The following is a 7,604-nucleotide window of genomic DNA, read 5'->3' as shown; positions in this document are numbered from 1 at the left end:
AACCTCACTTGTACATCCTACAGCCTCAATTAACTGATTTCTTTTAATTTTATTTATAGCTTGTTTCAATCTAACCATTCCTGGATGCCTAATTATGGTGCACTAACCTTTCTATTACAAGATCATGCCATAAACATTCTCTTTTTAAACATTTTTATCATCTCAATCTCTTTCTTTTATACTTCAAAAACTCGCTGAACTTTCAACATTATCTTAAACAACACATTTCATTTGCATCTGGGCTTTTCATTCTGGCTTTCTCATTTTCAAAGTTTCAATACTGAAGCTCTATATACTGTAAGTATATTGTAAAGTATCTTATTAGTTTTTTGCATTAAAGTGTCTTGGTTTATATCAGTCTGCTTTAAATTTCCCTCAATTTATCCATTCTTTGTATTTGTTTTACTTTGTAATATATTTCTATATGGAACTGATTTGAAAACCTTAAAACTTCTTCCAAAATAAAATCATTAAGTAATAACAAAGTATTAACAAAATGTATTATATTAACTACATAATATTAGTAACAGATATTATACTGCGTCTTGATTCATTTAAGGTCAATTGGATTTATTACTTTTTACATATGAAAATATTCATTTTTAATTGATGATTTTTATTAGTGATAAAAATAGGATTATGATCATGAATGATAAACCATATTTGGAAGAGTAAACTAAATGAATTTAACCATTTAATGTTTTATTCATCGAGGGCATTATGAAATATATCTACATTACAGGTAAAATTTAAAATTTCAAAGAACTGATGTATGACAAAGTATTATAATGAGGTACAAAGAACTTTTAAACTTTAATGTTGTTTAATGGAAGTATAAATGTTTATCTGAGGTAAAAGGAATGATGATTGTATTTTGTTATATTTATTATTGCATAATAAATATAACAGCCATTTAATATTTATTCTCTTTAACAGACTCCAGAGTTATGTTCCCTAATTTATTGGTGGAGATAATTCTTTGAATACCATTCACATTTTATAAAATACAGTTTAACAAGGAAATTATTCTAAACTATATCAAATTATAATCTTTCTTTTATTATCAGAAAATTTAAAAAAATCTTTGATCTTGTTTTCTCCTTAATTGTTTTTTTTTTTTTTAAATTTGTAATAGTTATTTCATTGTCAACAAATAATGATTTTTTATATAAGGAGTAGTAGAATGTTAAACTTAATGTAAAATTTATTTTGTTTCTAGCCTTTAGGTAGATTTCTCATAAAGGTGAGAAGATGTCTTTTGTTTCAATTTATTGTTTTTACTTTGAATGTCAAAAAATTTTTACTGATTTATTTCTACATTTAATAAGACATTAAGTTTCATAATTTTTGTTTTTTCTTCTTACTGATCAATGGAAATAGCATTTGGGGATACATCTTTTGAGTAGATTACACTAATATTAATTTGAATTTTATTTGTTATAAGACTCACTGTACATTAGAAATAATGATGTTAACTGAGCATTAAAATGGTCAGTTTTTCTAAAAGTATTAGTGTTTTGTTATAGAATTCTGAGTAATGTGAAGGTACATCAAAACATTGGCCTAAAAAGGTGTGATTGGAGAATGAGTATAGAGACCAACTATTCTTCTCCATTCCTGTGATCTCTTACTACATAAAGCTCTACTGACTTCTAAATTTATGATAAATATACAGTTTATTACAATATACATTTATAAATGTTATACAATATCCTTTACCATATATTATTATTAATCTATTAAAAAGCATATTCAGCCCTCTTAATTAGTTCTAAATTACAGCTTCTTAATGAGCAGTTGGTATTGTACACACAATTCAGTTCATCCTAACATTGATGTTACCAATTACCGTCGCTGTTAATCAAAGTATAATATATTAAAGTTTTCATAGAATTACGTAAAATGCACAGTAATTCACTAGATGTGTCTAAACTTTGTGTAGATGCAATAAGATTAGGCACAATTAACTTGGCACTCTTGCCCATTTATTTTTAGATTGTATGGTAGATATGACTCCTATAGTACCTGTTATGTTTTACATCAATCACTGTTATTACTCTAATTTTTATTAGCATATACCAATCTACAATCAGTTTTTGCATGTTATGTAAGATTACAATGTTTTGACATCATATTTTCACAGATTAGAACAAGTAATATCTCTAAAATTCCAGCATAAATGGAAAACAAAAATCCAGAAAAAAATTTGTTTTAAAATTCAAAATGTTGCTGTTAACCATTGCAAAGAATTTGTCCATGTTTTAAGAAAAATTATAATTAATTGTAATAAAATTTGGAGAGAATGAAGATTTCAATATACTGGGAAAAAGTAATGAAGAAATTTTTTAAATGTTCCTTAATAAAGGTTTATAGATTATCACATTTGTACAAAATTTTTAAACCGTAGTCATCAATTCTAAAAATGGAATCTCCTGAAATACTGTTTAATTTTATACCCAAAATGCTAAGCAAAATTTTGCAGAATAGTAGTTGCCACAGTAGATCAGTGAATTAAGAAAGTTTAACTTTAAAAGAGTTCTGAATGAATTAGTTGAAAAAATCTATTCATTATCATTAATCAAGTAAAGGTATGTCCATTATTTGTTTCTGAAAAACTATGTATTCTTTCATCATGTGAAAATATTTAGTTGAATTGACAAAATTACTATAAAAAAAATAAAAAATAAAAAAATGGCCCAGTTGGTAATAGCTAGCATATACTTGCAGTGAGGTCCTGGGTTCGAATTCTGGTCAGGCATGGTATTTTCACACTCGCTACAAATTTCATCTCATCCTCTGAAGCAATGCCTAACAGTAATCCTGGAGGTTAAACAAAAAACACAAATGATATTTAAAATGAGTAAGGGTAAAAATCACAATATTATGAATGTAAACAATGAAAAAGTTTTGAAAATGTGATTATTAAAATTTCCGATCATGTTTTAGTATTCAACAATGCTCCTTACCACAAAAAAAAACTGTAATAAACTAAAAATTCTAATGGGAAAGTTACATAATAGTTAAAAGAATTAGAATAGTAAAAAACTGACACTTTGTGATCTGTAAGTAATTATAATGCTGACCTACACAAATTTGTTAAACTAAACATGCAGCAGTATGAAGAATATTATTGAGAGAAATAATTTTAGGAATATTATCACAACAGTGAAAGGTACTGCTTAGAACTTAATGTAATAGGTCTGATTTGGAGAAAATAAAAAATGATATATAGCTAGTAGGATTACATATAGTTAATTAGTTATAAATTTTTCTGAATTCAACTCTGAAGGCCAGAAGAATTATCACCAATTACAAAATGTAGAAAATGCCAGATATACAAACTAGCAGAACTGCAATAACATCTAATTGCAATGGTAATGAGAGTGCTGAGAAATCTGGATTGTTAAATAGCATATTACAGATTTAAATGGGATTGAACCAGTTGAATAATTGAGTTTTTCTTTTAATAAAAACTATAGTTTTATAACATGTAAAAGTAAAGCTAAAGTCAAATGTTGCATGTGTTGTACTTATTTAAATTAAATTCTATTATTTATAAAATTAGATTTCCATAAAGTTAAGTAAAGAGGGACATAAAAAAATATATTCGCTACTCCACACTCATGCTTAATGCCTATTGTTTTGAATATTGTACTAGTTGTTAATGAGATGTGATTATATTAGTTGCAACCAATATCAGTCCTTTATTTTCTAGTACCATTGTCATGTAAGACAATTGAGTTGTTACTTTCAAATTCTGTATGCAAGAAAAGTTGGATATTTTATAATGCAGATAAATCTAATTTACTTGGATTTGAGTCTGAGCAGTGCAGCACAACTCATTGGCTACAATGTTGATGGAAAACACACTGATGAGTTAATCTTAATAAATTCATTAGTGGAGTTCTATAACGTAGAACTCATTTTCTTTGCTGATTTTGTTTCAATACATAAAAATGCTGATAATATAAAAGTAACAGTTATTTCCTGCATATGAATATCATTATTACATAGCATTGAAAAACTGCTGAAATAAATTCCTTAACTAAACATATTTTGACATATAATGGTTCATTTGTTCATGAATAAATAGAGAGAAATTAAATATTTTACCCAGATATAACTGGGTTAAAATTAAAAATATAACTACAACTTTAAAATAAAATTATTGTACAATTACAATAGTGTTTCTTACAGAACCAGATTTTATACAAATATTATAATAATGTTACAATTTTTTTTTTTTAAATATCAGACTAAAAAAATTTGTCTGCTTATGTATATAAAAAAATGCATAGTACTAGTACTATTATAGTGCAATTTATGTTGCAGTAAATGTAAATAAGTCCAGGATACATAGAACACTGGTTTACAAAGAAAAACCTTCTTTTTTTTTAATAACATCAATGAAGTTATCCATTTCTAATTGATTTTACAGAAAATAAAAAAAAGTTGTAACATATAATTTTTTGTTGTTGTTATAAACAATATTAAACATGTCATAAAAAGAATGGCAAAAAATAAAAATTGGAACATTTGTTTATTAAGATTTTTTTTTAATTTACCATGTAATTAACATTCAACTAGTAAGTGTATGAAAAATAAAATAAATGAATGTTAATGTATCCTAAATTTGATTTTTACACATTTTGATTAGTACACTTTTCATTCTACAATTTATTTACACAAAGATAGGAGTTAACATTTACATCATTTTTATACTTTTCTGTTACCTTCCTTGTCAATGCGCTTGGTCCAAGAGTCCACACAATCTTGTATATTCCTTGTAAGAAGGTTTTTGGTTGGTTTCGAAGTCATTGCTTCCTGCATGTCTTAAGTCTGGAAAATTGATGACCTTGCAAAGCATCCTTGAACAGTCCAAACAGATGAAAGCCAAAGGGAGCAAGATTTGGGTGGTCTAGTTCCTCAAAATTCAACTTGTTTGAAGAGTGTGGCGAACCATATGCAGGCGTGGGCTGTCTTTGTACCCAGTTTGCAAAGACTATACAGAAGCCGAGCTCGTCATGGATGATTTGATTGGCAGAACCATGACATAATGTTCAAAAAAGATGGTAATGGTAACTCACCTATTTACCAGAACCATCTCTCAAGCATGCTGATCCTTGTCATCCATAGTGGAAGTTGATGGGCATCTTAATACCTTTAAGTGTGTCACACTTTTTCAAAGTGTTTCACATTATTCTGCCACTTTTAAACTTCTCAGTCCATGAAAAAACACTTTTGTGTGATAAAGCACTGTTCCTGTATTGTGATATAAATCTATGATGAATTTCAGCTCCTTTCCTATCAGAGGAATCTGATGCTGTTTGTTACTCCTTGGTGCAAATGATGAATGATTAAGCAAACTAGGTTCAAATGATGTGATTGGGATAAAATTTTGCACAGATGACTGCAGTCGTACCAACTCATAGCATGCATGTGCAGAAGGCAGTACGACAACCTTGAAGGTGAGGTGATAATTTTTGACTCGCCCTCACATTTTTCTTTAAGTTTTACAAACCAAAAGTAGTCACTATCATTATTTTAGCACAGAGACCTTGGTGTGCACGTTCTAATGTCCTGGTGGAATCTCTCTCCTTGTTATTACTGTGTTAAAATTTTCTGGAAGGAAATCTATATACAAATGTAGAAAATGTATCTCACAACATTCGACATCCTATGGCTTTGTGAAGCGTAAGAAGCAATTGTACTTTGATTTTGTACTTTTTTGTTGCATAAAAATACTTTTACCACATTCTGAAAAGATTTCCTTACAAACTTACCAATTAAACTTTTCATTCAGAATGGAAACAATGTTTATTTCCTTCACTGAAACTGAATAAGCAGTTTGTATAGACGGCTTCTTGTGAAGTAAAACCTTTTCCATGGCTATATTTAAATGAATCAATAAAAAAGTGAGTAGTTCTGTCTGCTGTTTTAATAGGCCCCAGTCATGCATCAAATCATTTGATTTGTTTGACAGATAAGATGGGGATTCACTGGATATCTGAGAACTGTAAGTGGTCTCACAAATGTTCTTATAATACCTACACTTTCATCAATTTGTAAATCATCACTATCCCAAAGTTCTGAAATGTTAATGTCATCCCACTTCAATGGCCAAGTGATTATCGGTAAACCTTTATAAGGAACCAATCTAAAAGCAGATGGCAAATTTGGATATTTGTTTTTTTTAATATCCTTTGTGATCAAAAGGCAAAAGTAATAATCATCAGCATGATTGGTAAGTTTACATCAAATCATAGGATTAAGAAATGTCATCTTTTCAACCGACGTAGAATCACAACTTACAAAACAAACTTGAGAAGCCTAATTTTTATCACAATCTCCAATTTTAGTACCATAATAAATAGGCTTTTTAACTTCTTTTGCTGTAGATCTACTCTGTGACAAACAGAATGCTTACAAATATGATAAGACGCTGATGAAATTTTACCAGAATCACAGTGAAAACTGACATTTTGAAATTAAACTGCTTAAAAAATATGCAATCGCACCAAACAAAGGCTGTTTGTCTACTGGAGTAAAAACAGACAGCCTCTATTCCAGTACTTCCTCTCTGCTAACCTGCAGAATTGCAATTGAAAATATGAATTTATGGTAGATAGTGCCTTAAAAATGTATTATAGTGAATTTATAATGATACAGTAGTTTAAAAAACTGACTTTCAAACATTTCTTGTAGTTTATATTTAAATTTGAGCAAAGTGAATTATAAAAATCATAATTTGTCTATACTATAAATTCACTTTGACCAATTTTATGGACTCATATCAACCAGTGAGTATGGTAAATGCAGTAAATTTATTACATTTACTAGAAATTAAATATATCTAACATGCAGTGGTAAATGTTATAAACCTTTCAATTTTATTTGATATACGATATTTATTAGAGAATGTATAAAATATTTTATTTAAATGATAAATCTAATAAATTGCATTGCAAACTGGAACAGAGATGCTTCAACATGCATTTTTCTTTTTTTATTACTTCAGTAGTTGAGCTGTATTCATGCTGTCCAGATTATTGTTTTTTTATCCTTTGTTTTCCAGCAAACAAGATGCCTGTGAATGTATGATTGAATGCTTTAACTCTAAAGTTTAGTACTTTGAAGAACAAAAAAACCACAGTTTTCTTACTAAGGAAAAATCCAATCCAATTTATTATACAAATCATAATTTACAATTTTTAGTATGAAATAACTTCATTCAGAAATTGAGTGAAAGTAAATCTAAAAGTAGTGGTAAGGAATTGGAGGACAGTCAAAAACTAAAGCTATGAGGATAGTTAGCTAACAAACTTATCCCATAAATTAACTTGACTTAAATTTTATGTACACATTGAATTTTTATTTTGAAGCATGTGTAGTGACAAGTAATGACAAACAAAACAGGATGTTGCAGAAATGGCAAAGCAGTAATATACTGCAGTATAAAGTAGTACTACTGAGGAAGTGATGATTTTTTAAAATTTATTTGAAAGTTGCCAGAAAAAATCTGAACTACCTAAAAGTTATGAGTCTATAACTTGTATGCTGAGGCCATATTACACAATTTGTGAAATTGCATGCTAAAAAGTTAA

Source organism: Lycorma delicatula, chromosome 2 (genome assembly GCF_047948215.1).
Source record: "Lycorma delicatula isolate Av1 chromosome 2, ASM4794821v1, whole genome shotgun sequence".
In the NCBI taxonomy this organism is placed as follows: Eukaryota; Metazoa; Arthropoda; class Insecta; order Hemiptera; family Fulgoridae; genus Lycorma; species Lycorma delicatula.
The sequence above is the reverse complement of the archived record's forward strand: the minus strand, read 5'-3'. Positions refer to the sequence as shown.